This window comes from Manis javanica, chromosome 12, assembly GCF_040802235.1.
Source record: "Manis javanica isolate MJ-LG chromosome 12, MJ_LKY, whole genome shotgun sequence".
In the NCBI taxonomy this organism is placed as follows: domain Eukaryota; kingdom Metazoa; phylum Chordata; class Mammalia; order Pholidota; family Manidae; genus Manis; species Manis javanica.
The window spans coordinates 76937267-76961384 of record NC_133167.1 but is presented as its reverse complement, the minus strand read 5'-3'; the positions used below and the strand labels follow the sequence as shown (position 1 = coordinate 76961384).

General features: G+C 38.6%; 1 long non-coding RNA gene across 1 annotated transcript; it reads right to left on the bottom strand.

Annotated features, from left to right (window-relative positions):
* Positions 1-3465: 3465 nt before the first annotated feature.
* LOC140845126 (uncharacterized) lies at positions 3466-15811 on the bottom strand. The gene is made up of 3 exons (XR_012123836.1): positions 15542-15811; positions 15060-15116; positions 3466-5243 (listed from the first exon to the last, which is right to left on the bottom strand). It is a non-coding gene; the product is annotated as an uncharacterized lncRNA (long non-coding RNA).
* Between the last annotated feature and the right edge of the window lie 8307 nt (positions 15812-24118).

Genomic DNA, 24118 nt, shown 5'->3' with positions numbered 1-24118 from the left:
ACAGTGGCAGGAATGGGATCTCGTCCTGGTCTAGTATACCAGACTTTCACCACCCTCCCTGTGGGAGTTACAGATGGGTCAATATACAGGGCTACAGGAGGTACATGCACTGGCCATAAAGATAAAACAAAACTTCCCTGCAAGATGCTCTTACCTCCTGGACATTTTGGGTACACTACCGTGACCTTTGGGGGCCATTCAGTTGTTATTCCAGGAATACACAGGAAGCCAGCTTCCAGGCATTTCCCCCAAAGCCGCCAGTAGGGCCAGCCATTGCTGGTCCATGTGTCGAAATGTCCAGGGCCAGGTCCATTCAATAGTGTCTCCAGGGCTTAATGCAGTAGGGGCTGGCAGCAGGACGTTGCTGTGCTGGCCATATCCTGGCTTCAATAACTCTTCTTTGGTTTGGACATACAATTGAACAGGAGAGGCAGCAAGGTGTATGAGCATATCCACAGGACTCAAAGCTCCTTTACGTGGCTTCTCTTTCAAACGCCACTGCACTGTCCATAGGCGAACTGACCAACCCCATAGAATATTGGTGTCCAACTTCAGGCCGTTTCAACAAACCGTTGTACCTCTCTATTATACCTGCCCCAGTAGGATTATATGGTACATGAAATTTCCACTTTTTTCCTAATTGTTGCACCAATTGTAATGCATATCCAGTAAAGTGGGTGCTTTGATCACTTTCAATCACCTGCACCGGCTACAGGCTGCAAAGAGATGCTCCAGGTCCCTCTTGGTGGTTTGCTGATCTGCACACTGTGCAGGAAAAGCAACCAATACTCCAGTAGCCATCCACACAAGTCATGGCATGCCAATATCCTTCTGATATGGGCAGAGGCCCAATACAGTCTATTTTCTATCTGACAATAAGGGGTCCTGGCCCCCTTACTATTGTCCCATGTTGCTGCGGGACTTGGTGTTAAGTCCCTCTTAGAGCACACAAGGCACTCCTTCCTGGCTCTGCTAAGCCCCACTGACAGGCTACAGCCCACATTGTCTTTTGCCCTGCATACAACAAATGCTGGTTTAGCCATTGGGCCACACCTGAGGTAGGCTTTCCTTCTAGCCAGTACACCTGGGCCAGTGTGTCTGCTTGATCATTCGCTGGGGATGCCAAAGGCAAATGGTCAGTCACATGATCTACAGTAACTGTCTTAGTCTGACCAGAGGCCCATACATCTTACCACAACTCTTGCCCCCAAAGGGGCTGGTGACAAACCATCCAGCTGGCATGATACCATGTCGGTAGCCACAGGGTCAAGCCCCGATAGACGGCCCAGCTGTCAGGGCAGACAACTATAGGGGAAAGCTCCTGAGTGATCATGAGGCATACTGTCCGTAAGTCAGCCCACTGACTGCTCTTCCCCTTTCCATCCTCCATCCATATTGTCTCAGTCTTAGGATAGAAAGCCACAGCCATCCACTTTGGGGGCTGCCCATGACTGGAGCTATCTGTATGCCAAGCATCTTCAGGTATAGGGGCTTTTCCCTCCAGATAAGGAGTCTCGGCTACCAAGGGCTCAAAAGCAAGTTCTTCCTGCTTTCCACTTGTATAGGCCACTGGCTCCAATAAGTGTTGGAGTTCTCCACATAAGGGGCTAGTAGAGAGGGTGCTACTTTAAATATGCACCCCATTTGGCCAGTGTAGGTGTCTGTGCCATGCCACTCCATGGCCTTTAGGTCCACTCTCACACACACCCTTCATTGGGATAGGTGGTTATTACCTTGATCAGAGCTGTTCCAGCAGTGGGCTCCATAGCCATCAAGGCGTGGTACACAGAAGCCAGTTGCTTCTCTATCAAGGTGTACCGGACCTCTGCTCCTTTCCGTAGTTGTGACCAGAATTCAATAGGTTAGCGTGTCTGTTCACGCCACTGCCAAAGACCCCATCCATAACCATCTTCGGTTACATGAACATCTAGTTCACAGGGCCTTGATGAGTCCATTACATTCAAGGCCTGTACAGCCTTGACTGCCTGCTTGGCAGCAGTAAAAGCAGCTGCACATGTCTCATCCCAGTCCCACCTGATGCTCTTTCATACCAAGTGGTGTAAGGGCTTCAGAATTTGTGCCAAGTGCAGAATAAACACTCTCCAGTAGCCCAAAAGACCCCAAAACTCTTGTAATACTGCCACAGTGGTAGGTGTTGGAAAAGCCTGGACCTTGTCTATGACTGCTTCAGGATCAGCTTTAGTTTTACCTGACCAGACGACCCCCAAGAATTTCAAAGACAAACCAGGCCCCTGAACCTTGGTGCTATTCACAGCCCATCCCTTCTCCTGTAGATGTTGTAGCAGTCTAGGAACTGCTCCTTCTAAATCAGAAAGAAAATCAGACATGAGCATAATATCATCAATGTAGTTATATAACCACACTGTTAAAGTCCTGGGATACAAGCCCATGACAGATGATGGGACTGTGGAAGTATCCCTGTGGAAGGGCAGTGAATGTCCACTGCTGGCCTTCCCATGTGAAGGCAAACTGTTTCTGGCTGTCCTGTGCTATGTCAATAGAGAAGAAAGCATTAGCAAGGTCTACTATACAATGATATGTTCCTGGGAATGTAAAGTAGCTCAACTGCTATGGAAAGCAATATGCAGGTTCCTCAAAAAACCAAAAATAGAAATACCATTTGACCCAATAATTCCACTCCTAGCAATTTACCCAAAGAAAACAAGATCCCTGATTTGAAAAGACATATGCATCCCTATGTTTACTGCTGCACCATTTACCATAGCCAAGCTATAGAAGCAGACTAAATGTCCTTCAATAGATGAATGAATAAAGAAGAGGTGGTACATATACACAATGATATATTATTCAGCTATAAGAAGAAAACAAATCCTGCAAATTTGCAACAACATGGATGGAGCTAGATGGTATTATGTTCAGTGAAAAAAGCCAGGTGGAGAAAGACAAGAACCAAATGATTTCACTCATTTGTGGAATATAACAACAAAGCAAAACTGAAGGAACAAAACAGCAGCAGACTTACAGAATCCAAGAAGGGACTCGCGGTTACCAAAAGGAAAAGGCTGGGGAGAGTGAGTGGGGAGGGTGAGAAAAGAGGATTAAGGGGCATTGTAATCAGCACAAACAATATAGGGAAGGCAGTATAGCATGGAGAAGACAAGTAACAGCTCTGCAGCATCTCACTACGCTGATAGACAGTGACCGGAATGGAGTTTGGTGGGGTACTTGATAATATGGGTGAATATTGAAACCACAGTGTTGCTCATGTGAAACTTTGATAAGATTGTATATCAATAATACCTTATTTTAAAATAAATAAATAAATACTATACCAAAGAAAAAGAAAAGCGGAACAGAAAAGCAGTAGATTCAAAAACATGGAGAACAGACTACTAGTGGTTACCAAAGTGGAGGGGTTGGGGATTGTGGGTGGGGAGGGAGAAGAGGGTTAAAGTTAAAGGGCACTATGATTCACAACCACAATGTAGGTAGGTCACTGGGACAGTAGTACAACACACAGAATGCTATTAATGACTCTATAACATCTTACTAGGCTGATAGACAAAGACTGCAATGGAGTGCGTGAGGTCTTGGTAATATGGGTGAATGTTGAACCACTGTGTTGTGTATGTGAAACCATCAAAGATTGTGTATTAATGATACTTTAATGAAAAAATATCATGAAGAGGAATTTTATGTCTCTTACTGTAACAACATCTAAAAGAGTGGAGGGCCATACCATGTTCATGTATTAGGAGACTCACCACTATAAAGGTGTCACCATTGCCCCAAATTAACCTTTAGATTCAATTACATCCCACTCAAACTTCCTGTAGGCATTTATGTTGTTGACATTGACAACCTGATTCTAAGGTCCATCACAAAATACAAGGCACCAAGAATAACCAAATAATTTTGAAGGACAAGGAAATCAGAGATCTACTAAAAAAATGGAGTAATTGAGGCAATATAGTATTGGTAGAACGTACTAATAGATCAGAATAAAGAGCCCCAGAAAAAGAATCATAAATACACAGTTACCTGACTTATTACCAAAGTAACAATGCTGTGCAGTGGGCAAAGGATAAGTTTATTAAATGGTATGAAGTCATCTGGATACCTACTTAACCCTTTAGTTCATCCTATCCATAAAAATTAACGCAAGGTGAATTATACAACTACATGTGAAAAATAAAGTAATTGTGCTTCTAGAAGAACAGGATATGATCTAAATAAGCTTGAGAGAGGAAAAGACATGTCAAACTGGTTACAAAAAGCATGAAAAAAATGTGACCAATTAGACTGAAAAAATATGGAGAACTTCTGTACATCAGAAGACATCATTAAGGGATTAAAAGGACAAGCTGCCAAGTAGTATGCACTTGACATACATATATTTCATAAAAATATTCAATAACCAGAAATAAATCTAAAAGCCAGTCTGAAAAATGGCATACAGTCTAATCAAAAACCAGGCAAAAAACCTGAACAGCAAAAAGGCATAAGAGAACTTTTTAAGGCAATAGAAATGTTCTAAAGCTGGGTTGTGACAGTGCTTACCTAATTCTATTTATGAACTAATAATAGCTCAGTTGTACACTTATAATAGGTGAATTCTGTGGTGTGTAAATTATACCTCATAAAATTGTTAAAAATACAATATTATCAAAAGAGAACCCACTTATAAGCAAGGCTAACATTACTGTATTTCTTTTTTTATTTCCTAAGCCACTTAACTTATAGTTAGGCGCACAGAAAGTCTAGAGAAATATTGGTAAAATAAATTGATGAATAAGATAAAGTATCTCCTTTTCTAAAAAAAATGATAGAATAAAGGGTTTCTTCTGAGAAGTGGTAGGTGCATGGATATAAGGAAAGAGGTTGTAGTTATTCACCCTAGCCACTTGGGGAAATTATTTTTCTGAACCATCTAGATATCATTCAGATAAAGTCTACTATAGTATTTTCTGTATTTGAACTTTTAAAAACAATTTTACCATGAGAAAATAACAAATAGACAAAATAGAACATTCTGATTTATGTATTTGCCTTTACTAACAAAACATTAAATTCCTTATCAGGAGTAATATTAGATATTTGTATCCATACCATAAGGGGGTTGATATATTTCACTATTATGTATTTCATTTAACATAATTGGTTGTTAAAAATATCTCTTACGTATTCTTTTTCTGGATTATCACTTGTATTTGATGGAATTTTCTTCGGCAGTACAATGTGTTGAAATGAATTTGGAGAACCTGAAGGAAGAAAACAAGCAGTTAAAACTGGGTCTTAAATCTGACTAAAATTTGTATAGTTTTCTTTCTTACGATTCACTTATGCAAATAAGAGTCATCACTATATACCCCATAAAAACTGTGCCTTCAGAAGAACACAGTTTATTTCAAAGCCAAGGCTTAGGTTTTCACATCTCAAGAGTTGTTGACCTTGAAGGGAACCACACCAAAGGGTAAATGGCATCTTAACCCTGAACTTTGTGGTCAATCCAGAGAGGCTTCCTAAGGCTTCCTTCTCTGATTGTTCTGGAACTGTATAAGTTACCAAGAGATAGGATAAGAGGAAGAATGGTCAAGGTTCAACTTTCTTCCACTCTCATTAAGACAATAGGGACTTTAGAGTAAAATACTGAGACACAGAAAATAGTTTACTTTTTAAATTCCGGAGTTTACAAACAGATTCATACCAAACACTAATATTTAGAAATCTTGTATTATCTGGAGGAATGGATGTGTATTTAATCATTCTCAAGAACTTATTTTGATAGTCCAAAAATGTCCCAGATAAATTTCTACTTGTTATGCAAAAGTACCCATAGAGGTACATATAGTCCAAGGTGGTGGACTCCATTATCTGAGTATTAGAATCATATTCTTGTAGAAAGCATTGATAATACTAGCTAAGCACCATGGAAAAGTTTTTTGTTGTTCCTTAAGAAAACAGAATAGACCAAAAAATAATCAAAGATGTATTTCAAGAAAACTTTCCTGTTTGAAACAACAGGCTGGAAAGTACACTGCATTTCAGAATGAAGACGTATTCTACTAAAGTTATTGGATGTCTAAGACAAAGAATCTTATGAGAATATGAGTAAAAATAATAAAATAAAAAAATAATATTGGGCATAAGGGAGAAAAGCTGGCTGGCTTGAGAATATTTTACAATGGTATTCAACATTACAAGACTGAAGAATACATCTAAAAACAACTTCAAGGACTGAGGAATCTTATACCCAGCAAAACTGTCATTCAAATACAGAGGCAAAACACAGATATTTACAAGCAAAAAAATAAAGAAAAATAGTTCACATGTGCCCATCACAAAAAGCAGACAAACTTCTCCCAGTAAAGATATTAACAGAGTTCAAGTAAGAGGCCTAGTTGTGAGGACTAAGTAAATATAGAATAAAGGCTAAAAGCTGTGGGAATCATAGTTATTTAATACAATGCAAATGTTACAGTGATATGGAGAAAATTACATATGTAACAATATCAGGAAGTATACCAGATGAAGGGTAATATATATGCCTACTAATTTAAGTTTCCTTAAATTAATTTCAGTGTGGTTATAAGAATATGACTTAAAGCTAAAAATTAAGAGGTAGAAGTAGAAATATATTATCTAATGGCATAAAGGTATGGAAAAGCAAGATTTAAAATACCCATAGTCATGTAATAAAGAGGAGAGTAGGAGGTGGAAGAAGTAGTAAGATAATAAATATCCTAATTACTCACAGTGAGAAATCACTAGTTACTAATAAAACTAAATCTAATATGTAAAACAGATAAATATTCCAAATTAAGAGAACCCACACAAGACACCCAGAAAATAAACTAAAAAGTCACAGATTCTTACAGTGAAAGACTTTTTGCCGAAAGATTGGAATCAGAAATGTATGAAATAAATAACACTAAAAGAAAAAATCTCAGTCATATCAAAACTATAAGTAGGATGAAATGACTACAAGGAAAGTCCCCATAGATCCACAAAATCAAAACCCAACTATTCAGACTTTCAATGGAATACTAAACTCTGACCATAAACTTATACTCATTTTTGAGGACCTACCTAAAATACATCTGTGGTTCACTTTAGAAAAGATGTATTATATAAGAAATCAGGTGATGAATGGAATTTAGGTTGAAATCTATGAGTGCATTCAGGGGTCAAGTTCATTCTATTATAATTTGCCCAATTATGGAAGAGTACACAGAAATAGGTAACAATAAGCAATTTCTGGAATCCCCATCTTGCCTCCCTCATCCACTGAATGAGGCTTGTTATGATAAGAAGGGCCAAAGGGAAGCCCCTCACTATCATCTGTGCCATCACCAGAACATTAAGCCAAAAGTCTTCCTGATTCAGAAAATAGTCCTACCAAAAAAGAATTGTAATATAAAAATGCAAAGATTCTTATTCTTTTCCCATTTTATTTGTTTGATCTATACAAATGATAAATAAGCAACACAGAATGACAATGAGTTGTGTTAAATTTAATCAGATGATAACTGCAATAACAGATATTGTTCCAGATATAGAATCTTTACTGAAGCAAATCATCTCAGGCATTGGAACCTGTATGTAACCGTACACATATGTTACTGATTGAAGAAGGTGCTGTTTCTTTTTATCCAAATAAGCACAGAATTCCAGGAGCAAGTTTGCATTTTCACTTGGGAGAGACAGTAGTGTACCTTCACCTGAGGCAGCATCTTTATCATCTCTGGTTCTGCTTCTACCTGAACCCTAACATCTCACTATCTGTAGAAGATGGAATAACAACAGCCCAATGATGTCCATGTCCTAATCCCAGAACCTATGAATATGTAAGATTACATGGCAAAGAACTAAGGTTGCTAATCAGGTGACCTTAAAATAGGGAAATAGTCCTAGATTACCAAAGTGATCTTAATTTAGTCACAAGAATCCTTTAAAGTAGAAAAGTGGGGCAGAAGAGAGAATTAGAGAGACAACAGTGTGAAAAGAACTTAGCCCAATACTGCTGGCTTTGAAGATAGAGGAAAGGGACCAAGCCAGTAGATGCAAAGAGCCATTAAAATATGGAAAAGATAAGGAAATGGACTGTCTACTACAGCCTACAGTAGGAACACAGCACCACCACCATCTTAATTTTAGTCCATTAAGAACCATTTTCCAGAACTGTAAAATAATAAATTTGTATAATTTAAGCCACTCATGGTAATTTGTTATAGCAAAGATAGGAAATTAATATATCATCTAAGAGGAAATTATCCTGGAATTCTGGGATGCATTCTGAAGACTACATTCATGGCATCATGTCTCTAAGACCTGAAGTAGCAGGTATATTAGATGCCTTGGTAAAAACCAGGTATGGCAGAATTTTTATTAAACACAAACATACACATACAGAATCGACTTTTAATGGTCTAGTGGTCTAGGGCACACTGGAAAATATCCTACATAAATGGCAAGAGGCACATTTGCCAGACCACTCTGGACTTTGGAGGCAATATGTATCACATATAAGGCTGGGCTACTTTGACTGTTTTACTGAACAAACCACAGGCTTCCAGCTCTATGAGATACCAGAATAAAAGACTCCTCAGCTGACTGAGGCTACTGTGCAAGCGCTCTGTTTTCCATTTATGACCGGGAAAGATTATAGTACACTAAAGGACAGTGGCAGATGTGAATGTTGAATAGAGCCTGTGATAATCCCCAATCATAGCAAAGGCCCATGATGTTCTAAAGCAAACACATGCCCTTATTGGTAAATGTAGTGCAGTGAATGATGTCCCCCCACATGAAATTTTCAATCAGAATCTGTGGATGCAATCTTATTTGGAAAAAGGGTCTTTGCAAGTTGCATTAAGATATGGATCATGCGATAAGACCATTCCAGATTAGGGTGGGCCCAAAATCCAATGACAAGTATCCTACAAGTAAGAAAAGGAGAGAATAGCACAGAGGAGACAGGGATATGAAGACAGGCAGATTAATATTTCTACAAGCTGAGGAATGGACTAATATGGCCACAAGCCAAGGAATGCCAACGATTGCTGGTAGCCTATAGAATCTAGGAGAGAGGCATGGAATAGATTCTCCTACAGAGCCTCCAAAAGGAATCAACACAGCCTTGGTTTTGTATCTCTGGCCTCCAGAATTGTAAGGGAATACATTTCTGGTTTTTATCTTTTTTCAGAGGGCATCTCTCATATTTATTGATCAAATGGTTGTTAACAACAATAAAATTCTATATAGGGGGGGTCAATGCCCAATGGACAATCATTAATCCATGTCAAGCCGAATTCTCATCAGTCTCCAATCTTCTGAAGCATAACGAACAAGTTCTTATATGGTGAACGAATTCTTACATAGTGAATAAGTTCTTACATGGTGAACAGTACAAGGGCATTCATCACAGAAACTTTCGGTTTTGATCACGTATTATGAACTATAAACAATCAGGTCAAATATGAATATTCATTTGATTTTTATACTTGATTTATATGTGGATCCCACATTTCTCCCTTTATTATTATTATTTTTTTTATTTTTAATAAAATGCTGAAGTGGTAGGTAGATGCGAGATAAAGTTAGAAAACAGTGTAGTGTTGTAAGAGAGCAATTGTAGATGATCAGGTATGTGCCTGTAGACTATGTGCTAATCCGAGCTAGACAAGGGCAATAAAACATCCACGGATGCAGAAGCTTTCTCTCAAAACGGGGGTGTGTGTGTGTGTGTGTGTGTGAGGTTCTATGCTTCACCACTATTGTTCCCCGATTTCTCACCTGATGGCCCCCCTGCGACTGTGCCTGTCTTAGGTTGTTCCTCCCTTGAGGAATCTTACCCGTCTCTGGCTAACCAGTCATCTTCCGGGGCCATACAGGGAAATGTAAAGTTGGTAAGTGAGAGAGAAGCCATATTGTTTGAAAAGGTTAGCTTTTTACTTCTTTGCAGATTTATGCCCTGTGGTTTCTATGCCTAGCACTTGTCTCGAGGTATCTTTACCACCTGGAGGAATTATGATACTCGGTAAATTCGATATGAGGCACGAATTCTATTTAAGGTTGTAATTAGGAAGGAAGAAGAAAAGCTGTAGAGGTAGCATATGGAAGAAAACATGGGAGGATTGATTACTTCTTTGACATATCTTCTTGTAGAGTACCTTAAGCATGTATAGGTTTTAAAGTACTAACTAACTTGCACACACATATTAACATAATGGGAATACGGTAACATAAACAAAGCAAATCTATAATTACCAGCCATCTCCAGTGAAGCCAAGAAAACCATTTAGGCACACTAGGCGTTTGTGAAAATTAGTCTATGATATGATGGATATTGTCCAACTGTACTTGAACAGTCTGAGAGAAATCAGACAAATTAAAGCAACCCATTTCTGGGATCTGTTCACATCCCAGATGTTCTTTTAACCGTAGATAGTCTATAGTCGTAAGATTTTGGAGTGCTACAACTTGCACCCCTCCCAACTCCTGGTTGAGTTCCAACAGTACAGATCCGGTCAAATTCGTTGTCTAACTATATGCTCATGCCAGCCTAGACATCTCCCTCCTCATTCCTATGGCAAGTCCAGGAAACAGTGGGGTGGACGCAACCACAACCGCAGCATCGCCCGGATCCCTGTGGAGGCTTTTTGATGATCATCCCCCAGCACGAGCCCTCCAGAGAGTGCTGATGCCGGAAGCTCCTCCTCAGATCGTATCTTGGTTCATTTTCTGGGTAGCCAAGCTAGGCCTTGATCTTCTGCATAGAAACAAACAGACCCTTTGCCGACACTTTGACATGCCCTCTATACCACTGTGTAGAACTCATGGTAGGTCAGCACACAGGAACTGCTTTTTTTTTTTTTTATTAAGAGAAAGGCATATTATCAGAAAAGAGTACCTCCATAGCTGATCATCTGACACCCTTTAAGTGATCAACATCAAGGATATTTAAAGCATGTGTTAATCTTTGATTTACCAATAGGTTTATCCTATCAAGGAGTAATCCCCCTTTTCTTTCTTTCTTTCTTTTTTTTTTTTTAATCTTTAATCTACACTTACATGAAGAATACTATGTTTGCTATGCTCTCCCCTATATCAGGTTCCCCCTAAAAACCACATTATGGTTACTGTCCATCAACATAGCAAAATGTTGTAGAATCACTACTTGTCCTCTCTGTGTTGTACAGCCCTTCCTCCCCTTTCTCCCTCCCCCCACTATGCATGCTAATCTTAATACCCTCCTTCTTACCCCCCCTAATCGCCCCCTGCCCACCCATCCTCCCCAGTTCCTTTCCCTTTGGTACCTGTTAGTCCATTTTTTTGGTTCTGTAATTCCGCTGCTGTTTTGTTCCTTCAGTTTTTTCCTTTGTTCTTGTACTCCTCAGATGAGTGAAATCATTTGGTATTTCTCTTTCACCGCTTGGCTTATTTCACTGAGCATAATACCCTCCAGCTCCATCTATGTTCCTGCAAATGGCAGGATTTGCCCTCTTCTTATGGCTGAGTAGTATTCCCTTGTGTATATGTACCACATCTTCTTTATCCATTCATCTACCGATGGACATTTAGGTTGCTTCCAAATCTTGGCTATTGTAAATAGTGCTGCGATAAACATAGGGTTGCATCTGTCTTTCTCAAACTTGATTGCTGCATTCTTAGGGTAAATTGCTAGGAGTGGAATTCCTGGGTGAAATGGTAGGTCTGTTTTGAGCATTTTGATGAACCTCCATACTGCTTTCCACAATGGTTGAACTAAATTTCTGTTGTTTTAAGCCACCAGTTTATAGAGCTTTGATAGGCACCCACAGGGAACGAGTAGAATATATAACTATATTTCTTTTATGAAAAGTTTTGAGCTCACTTCTGGGCTCTAACTGAAGCAAACCTCAGACTATATATGTGTTTTGGTCTGTGACTCTAAATGATCTTGCAACCTGAGCCATTCTTTACAGACTGACATCATCAGGAATTCTGCGGACTACTCCTATGATATCATATGTAATCATATAGAAGTGTTACTATAAGATTGGGCTTGAAAAGATGCTAAAAGCTTTAAGTTGCATAAGCAAGTGATCCATACCCCAGTATCTCTGTTCCTGTCACATTCCCATCACTTCATCAAAACTACATTCACGTAGCCATGGCAATCAGACAACACAAAGAAATAAAAGGCATCCAGATTGGTAAGAAAGAAGTTAAACTGTCAATGTCTGCAGATGACATGATATTGTACATAAAAAAACCCTAAAGAACCCACTCCAAAACTACTAGATATAACATCTTAATTCAGCAAAGTTGCAGGATACAAAATGAACACACAGAAATCTGTTGCATTCCTATATAGTAATGATGCATTAGCAGAAAGAGAAATCAGAAAAACAATTCCATTCACAATTGCATCAAGAAGAATAAAATTGCTAGGAATAAACCTAACCATAGAAGTGAAAGCCTTGTACTCTGAAAACTACAAGAAACTCATGACAGAAATTAAAGAAGATACCAATAAATGGAAACACATCCCATGCTCATGGATAGGAAGAATTAATATTGTCAAAATGGCCATCCTGCCTCACGCAATCTATAGATTCAATGCAATTGCTATCAAATTACCTACAGCATTCTTCAACGAACTAGAGAAAATCGTTCTGAAATTCATATGGAACCACAAAAGACCTCGAATAGCCAAAGCAATGCTGAGAAGAAAGAATAAAGCTGGGGGAATTATGCTCCCTGACTTCAAGCTCTACTACAAAGCGACAGTAATCAAGACAATTTGGTACTGGAACAAGAACAGAACAATAGACCAATAGAACAGACTAGAGAGCCCAGATATAAACGCATGCATATATGGTCAATTAATATACAATAAATGATCCATGGACATACAATGGGGAAATGACAGCCTCTTCAACAGCTGGTGTTGCCAAAACTGGACACCTACATGCAAGAGACTGAAACTGGATTATTGTCTAACCCATACACAAAAGTAAACTCAAAATGGTTCAAAGACCTGAATGTAAGTCATGAAACCATAAAACTCTTAGAAGAAAACATAGGGAAAAATCTCTTGAATATAAACATGAGCAACTTTTTCCTGAATGCATCTCCTCAAGGGAGTGAAACAAAAGCAAAAATGAACACATGGAACTACATCAAACTAAAAAGCCTCCGTACAGCAAAGGACACCATCAGCAGAACAAAAAGGCATCCTACAGTATGGGAGAATATATTTGTAAACGACATATCCAACAAGGGGTTAACATCCAAAATACATAAAGAACTCACACGTCTCAACAGCCAAAAAGCAAATAACCCAATTAAAAAATGGGCAGAGGATATGAAGAGACAGTTCTCCAAAGAAGAAATTCAGATGGCCAACAGACACATGAAAAGATGCTCCACATCAGGAAAATGCAAACTAAAACAACAATGAGATATCACCTCACACCAGTTAGGATGGCCAGCATCGAAAAGACTAAGAACAACAAATGCTGACAAAGGAAGGATGCGGAGAAAGGGGAACCCTCCTACACTGCTGGTGGGAAGGTAAACTAGTTCAACCATTGTGCAAAGCAATATGGAGGTTCCTCAAAAAACTGAAAAAGGAAATGCCATTTGACCCAGGAATCCCACTCCTAGGAATTTACCCAAAGAATACAAATTCTCAGATTCAAAATGACATATGCACTCCTTTGTTTATCACAGCACTATTTACAATAGCCAAGATACGGAAGCAACCTAATTGTCCATCAGTAGATGAATGGAAAAGGAAGATGTGGTACTTATACACAATGGAATACTATTCAGCCATAAGAAAGAAACAAAGCCTACCATTTGCAACAACATGGATGGAGCTAGAGGGTATTATGCTGAGTGAAATAAGCCAGGCAGAGAAAGACAAATGCCAAATGATTTCCCTCATTTGTGGAGTATAACAATGAAGTAAAACTGAAGGAGCAAAACAGCAGCCGACTCACAGACTCTAAGACTAGTGGTTACCAAAGGGGAAGGGTGTGGGAGGGTGGGTGGGTAGGGAGGGAGGGAGAAGTGGATTGAAGGGTATTATGTTTAGTACACCAGTGTTGGGGGTCACAGGGAAGCAGTGTAACACAGAGAAGGCAAATAGTGAATCTGTGGCATCTTACTACACTGATAGACAGTGACTGCAGTGGGGTATGGGTGGGGACTTGATAATATGCGTGAATGTAGTGACCACATTGTTTTTCATATGAAACATTCATAAGAATGTATGTCAATAATACCTTAAAAAAACAGAGGAACTGAATAGATATTTTCCCATAGAAGACATACAGATGGTTAACAAGCACATGAAAACGTGCTCAACATCACTAATCACAAAAATGCAATCAAATCCACAATATCTATCACCTTACAACCTGTCAGAATGGCTAGTGTCAAAAAAACAAATAAGTGCTGGGCAGGACAAGGAGAAAAGGGAACCATTGTGCACTGTTGGTGGGAATGTAAAGTGGTGCAGCCACTATGGAAAGCAGTAGGGAGATTTCTCAGAAAACTAAAAATATAATACAATAAACCCAGCAATTGTACTTCTGGGTATTGACCAGAAAAAAACCCCACTAATCTGAAAACGTATATGTACTCTTATGTTTATTGCAGCACTACTTACAATAGCCAAGATAGAGAAGCATCGTTAGGTGTTCATTGACGGATGATGGATAAAGATGGTACATGTATACAAATGGAATATTCCTCCGCCATAAAAAAGAATGAAATCTTGCCATTAGCAACAACATGGATGGACCTAAGGGTATTATGCTGAGTGAAATAAGTCAGACAGAGACAGAGAGACAACACCATATGATTTTTCTCTTACATGTAGAATTAAAAAAAATCACACAAACAAAGATACAAAAGCAGTCACCAAAGGGTAAAGAGGTGAGAGGGTATGCAAAATGGATGAAGGGCATAAGCAGGTACAAACTCCTAATTTATACAATAAATAAGTCAGGAGGATGAAAAGTACAGCAGAGGGAATAGTCAGAAATATTGTAATAACTTTGTATGGTGACAGGCATACTTACCCTGGTGAGCTGTCTGCAGTGTATTGAATTGACAATCACCATGTTGTACACCTGAAACTAACATAATACAGTGTGAACTATTCTTCAATTTCTTAAAAGAATTTTAATAAGTACAATATTCTTCCATTGTAAAAGGTCATTATTTCTGGGGTGCTTTTCTGTGCAAGATACGTGGAGGTACTTCTGTGAGTTGCATGGCAGAGCTACAAGAATGTCTGCCCAAAACCCAAATCAGGGAGGAAGAGAGCTGTCCTTCTGGTTATTAAAATTATCTTCCCCTCTCGTGAGTCACTTCTAATCCCGATGGGCGTCCAAGCACCGCCAAATTCCCAGCGTGACGGCAAAAGGAGCCACAAAGCAGGCAGGGACCCCGGGGTTTTAGGCCAGGTAGGCCACAGTTTGGCAGAAACAAGTACGCTCTGGAAGAAGGAAAAGACCTGCCTCCGCCGGGACCCAGGGTAACTGCGTCTCCGGTGGCTTACCGGGTCCCGACGCGGCCAAGGCCTCCAGCCCCGCAAGCACCAGCTCCACACGAAGCATGCTATCGCCTCCCTGCTGCCGACAACTGGGCGAGCAGCCGGTAAACGGCTCCGCACGCGTGCGGGGTGGCGCGCTCACGCGAGGCCGCGGGGGCGGCGGGAGCGCCCCCGGTTCATTGGCTGGCAGGCGCGGCCCCCATGCCCCATCCCTGCACCCGCCTCGGTTCGCCCAGTGTCCTGCCCCTGCCTTGTAGTTTCAGTAAACATTTACGGAATTTAATATGATCTGATTTGTACTTAGAAAACCTGTGTACTCAGAGACGCAGGCATCTGCTTGATGGAAAGGGAAAATTTTGTGAACATATAGTAATGATATCAGTTACAGACAATGTATTTCTGACTATTGAAACATCTTTAGCAGATGGAAAGGAAGCCCTTTAGTATTTTCAAATTTTGAAGTGTCACCTATGACCAATAAATTTTACAATTTTTAATTGCAATCCAAAATAAAGACAAATCTAAGTGAAAAGCATATAAAATATGTAAAAATATATTGTAAAAATAAAAGAAGTTCAGATTGATCAGAGTCTTTGAGAAAAACCTATTCAAAAATCCAAGAAATTACTCTACTATGAGTAAAGTTTTAAGTTACATAGTTCTTTTCCAACTGTAAACTTTCAATGATATTAATTACAGTTGCGAAAATAGAGATGATATGCATGAAAGACATCACATTTTAGTTTATACGAATTCATTCAGATATTTAAACAAATGAATTTTCATTTGGGATTGTTTACAATTTTTAACATATATCTGTTAAAGTAATTGACCAACTTCAGAGAACTGACATACCCATCTTCAAAATTTATTTTCCTTTAATAATAAAAAGCCATTGTGTACAATTTGGCAGAGGTTTGAAATATCAGTGAGATCTGTAAAAGTCTGACTAGTAGTTTTATTTTTTTAAGTATAGTATTTTAATTAACAAGTAGCTGAGTATTTAGGAAGTTTCTGGGCGACAATATAATTTCAAGTATTTTATTCATTGCAAATGTTATATCTGTATGTGTATATATACACAAACCAAAATTTCTTGAAAAACTAATGAAATTCAGTTAATAAACCTATTATTAAACTTTATTATGAAAGGTTATGAAAAATTTTAAGTGTTTAAAATTTGACCATTCATACCATTTCTTCCATAGCAAAAAGTCACTTTTTAATAAGGCTGGGATAACTCTCAGACACCACACTAGTTCTTTTGCATTATAAGAAAACCTTTTCTTCCCTTCTTTCTCCAGCCTAATTTCTTTGAAAATATTAGTGTCAACACAGACATGATCCAGCACACCTTAGTAAATGTAAACATTCTAAATTATATTAATAGCAAGCTTTGAAGTTTCAGATTTTAGACTTAAAGTGCTCATGAGATTCTCAAGTGGTTTTTGATAGCTCGGTTGATTGAAGATATCATTACTCCTGCTTTACTATAAGCCATGAATCAACAGCATGTCTGATTAGTTCTATTAAATACTTCGTACCTTAAAGTTTAATTTATTTAAAAGAATGCTATTGTAAAAGGATGCCATGCTTTTTAACATAATTCATAATAGAAATTCTATTATTAAATTAACTCATACTATTCATTATCCAGACCGATCCATAGAATCTATTACCCATAGAATCCACAGAATCTTTTATCCATAGAATGATCATAAAATTGGAAGAACTGTGTGTGAATACATGTACATACCTTTAATGTATTTTGTACTTTCAAAATAATATGATGTCCTAATTGTGGGTTTTGTGCATTCTTCTGAAGACAGATTATTCTTTTATTTGTGTGGTCAATGAGATAGATGACATTGTAGCATATTATGATTATTAAAACATGCAAGATGAAAAAAATTAGATATTATTGGCAGCTAATTAGCTTTCATAGGCCTTAGATAATCATATGTTCAACCAGAAACTACATTAATGATAACTAAGGTCAAAATTCAGAATTACATTTAAGCACATAAATGACAAACTTAAACCAATAGGTAATATGGGAATCATTACAGTAACATATTCAAAATAACATAATCCATATTAGGTGCAATAACTGCACAGATGACTGAATAAGACTCATTCAGTGATGGAAATGGAAATGTTATTCTAAATTCTCTGGTTTTACTGCATTTCTCATATTTCTTAATTCCCACTCTTCCCACAATTTCTGTTTTTCTGGGTTAATAACATTTGTTTTGTGGTATTGTTTTATTCATAGTTGCAGCAGGAAGAAAGTCTTTTCAAGAAAATATCAGGAAAAAAAAAACGATCAGTTCAGTTCCCTGAACACATCTGCAAAAGGAAGGGTAAAAGCATCAAGCAAGTGAACTGTATAGAGGAGGTGCAGGTGCAGGGCGAGCAGGAGTTGTTTCCCTTAGACGATACTTTCAGTTGTGGTGGAGGTGGCCTGTGAGGGGAAAAAGACAGTTAATCGGGTGTTCTGACTGAATGAAATGATGCTACATTCGTTACAACCTGACATGATGCCACACATAATATCGCTGGCGATTCTTAAGAGTATATTATGTTCTGAGATGATTCTTAATCTGATATGCAATGAGTAAAGGATGCAACCAGAGTCTACAATGGAGTAACTACCTTACATTAATGCTGTCTTACAATCAACAGTGTTGTATGAAGGTTCTGGTTTATGTTTTTAAAAACGCTAGTGCACAAAATTGAAAAGATGAGTTAGAAAAGGCAAGTGAGGACACAGGTGAATAAGCACCACTCTCAAGCTTGCAGAATTTAAGGGCAGCAAATTACGGCTAAATGTAAAGCTAGCTCTCTGTCTGCATACACGCACCTGAAATAGCAGCTCCTTCAAATAAAATATCTACTCCGAGAACTGACCCTGCTTTGACTTCTACACCTGTCCTCAATCCTGACACTTTGACCAGCGCACACCCTTCCTTAACTTCTCCATCCAATTCTAAAAACCTCCACTACAGAAACACACTAGAAGACCTGTTGAATATCTTACAATTTATATCTTCCTCTCTTAATCTGCAGTTGAATTGCCATGCACTCTTATCACATAATAAAGATTATACATGAGGACACTCATGTATTTCAATGTTACACTTCAATTGTAATTTGAGGGACTTTTAAGAGTGGGAGAGGTGAGATGCATTTTACAGGATGCAAAATACAGCAATAAATGTTTTCCTTTCTTTCTGACGTTAAGGCCATTCATTGAGTCTTTAATTTCAGATATTTTTCAATTCTAGAATTTTCACCTGATTATTATTTTTTATTGAGAGGGCATCTCTCATATTTATTGATCAAATGGTTGTTAACAACAATAAAATTCAGTATAGGGGGGTCAACACTCAATGCACAATCATTAATCCATGTCAAGCCTAATTCTCATCAGTCTCCAATCTTCTGAAGCATAATGAACAAGTTCTTACATGGTGAACGAATTCTTACATAGTGAATAAGTTCTTCCATGGTGAACAGTACAAGGGCATTCATCACAGAAACTTTCGGTTTTGATCACGCATTATGAACTATAAACAATCAGGTCAAATATGAATATGTGTTTGATTTTTATAATTGATTTATATGTGGATCCCACATTTCTCCCTTTATTATTATTATTATTTTTATTTTTAATTAAATGCTGAAGTGGTAGGTAGTGTGAGATAAAGTTAGAAAACATAGTTTAGTGTTGTAAGAGAGCAATTGTAGATGATCAGGTCTGTGCCTGTAGACTATGTGCTGATCCGAGCTAGACAAGGGCAATAAAACATCCACGGATGCAGAAGCTTTCTCTCAAAACGGGTGTGTGTGTGTGTGTGTGTGTGTGTGTGTGTGAGGTTCTATGCTTCACCACTATTGTTCCCCGATTTCTCACCTGATGGCCCCCCTGCGACTGTGCCTGTCTTAGGTTGTTCCTCCCTTGAGGAATCTTACCCGTCTCTGGCTAACCAGTCATCTTCCGGGGCCATACAGGGAAATGTAAAGTTGGTAAGTGAGAGAGAAGCCATATTGTTTGAAAAGGTTAGCTTTTTACTTCTTTGCAGATTTATGCCCCGTGGCTTCTATGCCCAGCACTTGTCTCAAGCTTTACCACCTGGAGGAATTATGATACTCGGTAAATTCGATATGAGGCACGAATTCTATTTAAGGGTTGTAATTAGGAAGGAAGAAGAAAAGCTGTAGAGGTAGCATATGGAAGAAAACATGGGAGGATTGATTATTTCTTTGACATATCTTCTTGTAGAGTACCTTAAGCATGTATAGGTTTTAAACTACTAACTAACTTGCACACACATATTAACATAATGGGAATACGGTAACATAAACAAAACAAATCTATAATTACCAGCCATCTCCAGTGAAGCCAAGAAAACCATTTAGGCACACTAGGCGTTTGTGAAAATTAGTCTATGATATGATGGATATTGTCCAACTGTACTTGAACAGTCTGAGAGAAATCAGACAAATTAAAGCAACCCATTTCTGGGATCTGTTCACATCCCAGATGTTCTTTTAACCGTAGATAGTCTATAGTCGTAAGATTTTGGAGTGCTACAACTTGCATCACCCCCAACTCCTGGTTGAGTTCCAACAGTACAGATCCAGTCAAATTCGTTGTCTCACTATATGCACATGCCAGCCTAGACATCTCCCTCCTCATTCCTATGGCAAGTCCAGGAAACAGTGGGGTGGACGCAGCCACAACCGCAGCATCGCCAGGATCCCTGTGGAGGCTTTTTGATGATCATCCCCCAGAACGAGTCCTCCAGAGAGTGCTGATGCTGGAAGCTCCTCCTCAGATCGTATCTTAGTTCATTTTCTGGGTAGCCAAGCTAGGCCTTGATCTTCTGCATAGAAACAAACAGACCCTTTGCCCACACTTTGACATGCCCTCTATACCACTGTGTAGAACTCATTGGAGGTCAGCACAGAGGAACTGCTTTTTTTTTTTATTAAGAGAAAGGCATATTATCAGAAAAGAGTACCTCCACAGCTGATCATCTGACACCCTTTAAGTGATCAACATTAAGGATATTTAAAGCATGCGTTGATCTTTGATTTCCCAATAGTTTTATCCTATCAAGGAGTAATTCCCCTTTTCTTTCTTTCTTTTTCTTTTTAATCTTTAATTTACACTTACATGAAGAATACTATGTTTACTATGCTCTCCCCTATATCAAGTTCCCCCTAAAAACCACATTACGATTACTGTCCATCAGCATAGCAAACTATTGTAGAATCACTACTTGTCCTCTCTGTTGTATAGCCCTCCCTCCCCTTTCTCCCTCCCTCCATGCATGCTAATCTTAATAACCCCCTTCTTCTTCCCCCCCTTATCCCTCCCTGTCCACCCATCCTCCCCAGTTCCTTTCCTTTGGTACCTGATAGTCCATTTTTGGGTTCTGTAATTCCGCTGCTGTTTTGTTCCTTCAGTTTTTCCTTTGTTCTTGTACTCCTCAGATGAGTGAAATCATTTGGTATTTCTCTTTCACCGCCTGGCTTATTTCACTGAGCATAATACTCTCCAGCTCCATCCATGTTGCTGCAAATGGTAAGATTTTTCTGCTTCTTATGGCTGAGTAGTGTTCCATTGTGTATATGTACCACATCTCCTTTATCTATTCATCTACCGATGGACATTTAGGTTGCTTCCAATTCTTGGCTATTGTAAATAGTGCTGCGATAAACATAGGGGTGCATCTGTCTTTCTTAAACTTGATTGCTGCGTTCTTAGGGTAAATTGCTAGGAGTGGAATTCCTGGGTCAAATGGTAGGTCTCTTGAGCATTTTGATGAACCTCCATACTGCTTTCCACAATGGCTGAACTAATTTACATTCCCATCAGCAGTGTAGGAGGGTTCCCCTTTCTCCGCAGCCTCGTCAACATTTGTTGTTGTTTATCTTTTGGATGGCAGCTATCCTTACTGGTGTGAGGTGATACCTCATTGTAGTTTTAATGTGCATTTCTCTGATAATTAGCGATGTGGAGCATCTTTTCATGTGTCTGTTAGCCATCTGTATTTCTTTTTTGGAGAACTGTCTGTTCAGTTCCTCTGCCCATTTTTTAATTGGATTATTTGGTTTTTGTTTGTTGAGGCATGTGAGCTCTTTATATATTTTGGACGTCAAGCCTTTATCGGATGTGTCATTTACAAATATATTCTCCCATACTGTAGGGTTCCTTTTTGTTCTATTGATGGTGTCTTTCGCTGTACAGAAGCTTTTCAGCTTAATGTAGTCCCACTTGCTCATTTTTGCTGTTGTTTTCCTTGCCTGGGGAGATATGTTCAAGAAGAGATCACTCATGTTTATGTCTAAGAGGTTTTTGCCTATGTTTTTTTCCAAGAGTTTAATGGTTTCATGACTTACATTCAGGTCTTTGATCCATTTTGAGTTTACCTTTGTATATGGGGTTAGACAGTGGTCCAGTTTCATTCTCCTACATGTAGGTGTCCAGTTTTCCCAGCACCATCTGTTGAAGAGACTGTCATTTTGCTATTGTATGTCCATGGCTCCTTTATCAAATATAAATTGACCATATATGTTTGGGTTAATGTCTGGAGTCTCTAATCCGTTCCTCTGGTCTGTCGCTCTGTTCTTGTGCCAGTACCAGATTGTCTTGATTTCTGTGGCTTTGTAGTAGAGCTTGAAGTTGGGGAGTGAGATCCCCCCTGCTTTATTCTTCTTTTTCAGGATTTCTTTGGCTATTCGGGGTCTTTGGTGTTTCCATATGAATTTTTGAATTATTTGTTCCAATTCATTTAAGAATGTTGCTGGTAATTTGAGAGGGATTGCATGAAATCTGTATATTGCTTTGGGCAGGATGGCCATTTTGATGATATTAATTCTTCCTAGGCATGAGCATGGGATGATTTTCCATTTATTAGTGTCCCCTTTAATTTCTCTTAAGAGTGACTTGCAGTTTTCAGAGTATAAGTCTTTCGCTTCTTTGGTTAGATTTATTCCTAGTACTTTTTTCTTTTTGATGCAATGGTGAATGGAATTGTTTTCCTGATTTGTCTTTCTGTTGGTGTTCATTGTTAGTGTATAGGAAAGCTACAGATTTCTGTGCGTTAATTTTGTATCCTGCAACTTTGCTGTATTCTGATATCAGTTCTAGTAGCTTTGGAGTGGAGTCTTTAGGGTTTTTTATGTACAGTATCATATCATCTGCAAATAGTGACAGTTTAACTTCTTCTTTACCAATCTGGATTCCTTGTATTTCTTTGTTTTGTCTGCCGTGGGTAGGACCTCCAGTACTATGTTAAATAACAGTGGGGAGAGTGGGCATCCCTGTCTGGTTCCCAATCTTAGAGGAAATGCTTTCAGCTTCTCGCTGTTCAGTATAATGCTGGCTGTGGGTTTATCATATATGGCCTTTATTATGTTGAGGTACTTGCCCTCTATTCCCATTTTGCTGAGAGTTTTTATCATGAATGGATGTTGAATTTTGTCAAATGCTTTTTCAGCATCTATGGAGATGATCATGTGGTTTTTGTCTTTCTTTTTGTTGATGTGGTGGATGATGATGGATTTTCGAATGTTGTACCATCCTTGCATCCCTGGCATGAATCCCACTTGGTCATGGTGTATGATCGTTTCGATATACTGTTGAATTCTGTTTGCTAATATTTTATTGAGTATTTTTGCATCTACATTCATCAGGGATATTGGTCTGTAATTTTCTTTTTTGGTGGGGTCTTTGCTTTGTTTTGGTATTGGGGTGATGTTGGCTTCATAGAATGAGTTTGGGAGTATTCCCTCTGCTTCTATTTTTTGGAACACTTTAAGGAGAATGGGTATTATGTCTTCTCTGTGTGTCTGATAAAATTCCGAGGTAAATCCATCCGGCCGCGGGGTTTTGTTCCTGGGTAGTTTTTGATTACCATTTCAATTTCTTTACTCATAATTGGTTTAACTTTTGTGTTTCTTCCTTGGTCAGTCTTGGGAAGTTGTATTTTTCTAGGAAGTTGTCCATTTCTTCTGTGTTTTCCAGCTTATTGGCATATAGGTTTTCATAGTAGTCTTTAATAATTCTTTGTATTTCTGTGGAGTCTGTCGTGATTTTTCCATTCTCCTCTCTGATTCTGTTGATTTGTGTTGATTCTCTTTTTCTCCTAATAAGTTTGGCTAGAGTCTTATCTATTTTGTTTATTTTCTCAAAGAACCAGCTCTTGGTTTCATTGATTTTTGCTATTGTTTTATTCTTCTCAATTTTGTTTATTTCTTCTCTGATCTTTATTATGTCCCTCCTTCTGCTGACTTTAGGCCTCATTTGTTCTTCTTTTTCCATTTTCGAAAATTGTGATCTTAGAGTATTCATTTGGGATTGTTCTTCATTCTTCAGTTGTGCCTAGATTGCTATATACTTTCGTCTTAAGACTGCTTTCGCTGCGTCCCACAGAAGTTGGGGCTTTGTGTTGTTGTTGTCATTTGTTTCTGTATATTCCTTGATCTCTATTTTGATTTGTTCATTGAACCATTGATTATTTAGTAGCATGTTGTTAAGCCTCCATGTGTTTGTGAGCCTTTTTGTTTTCT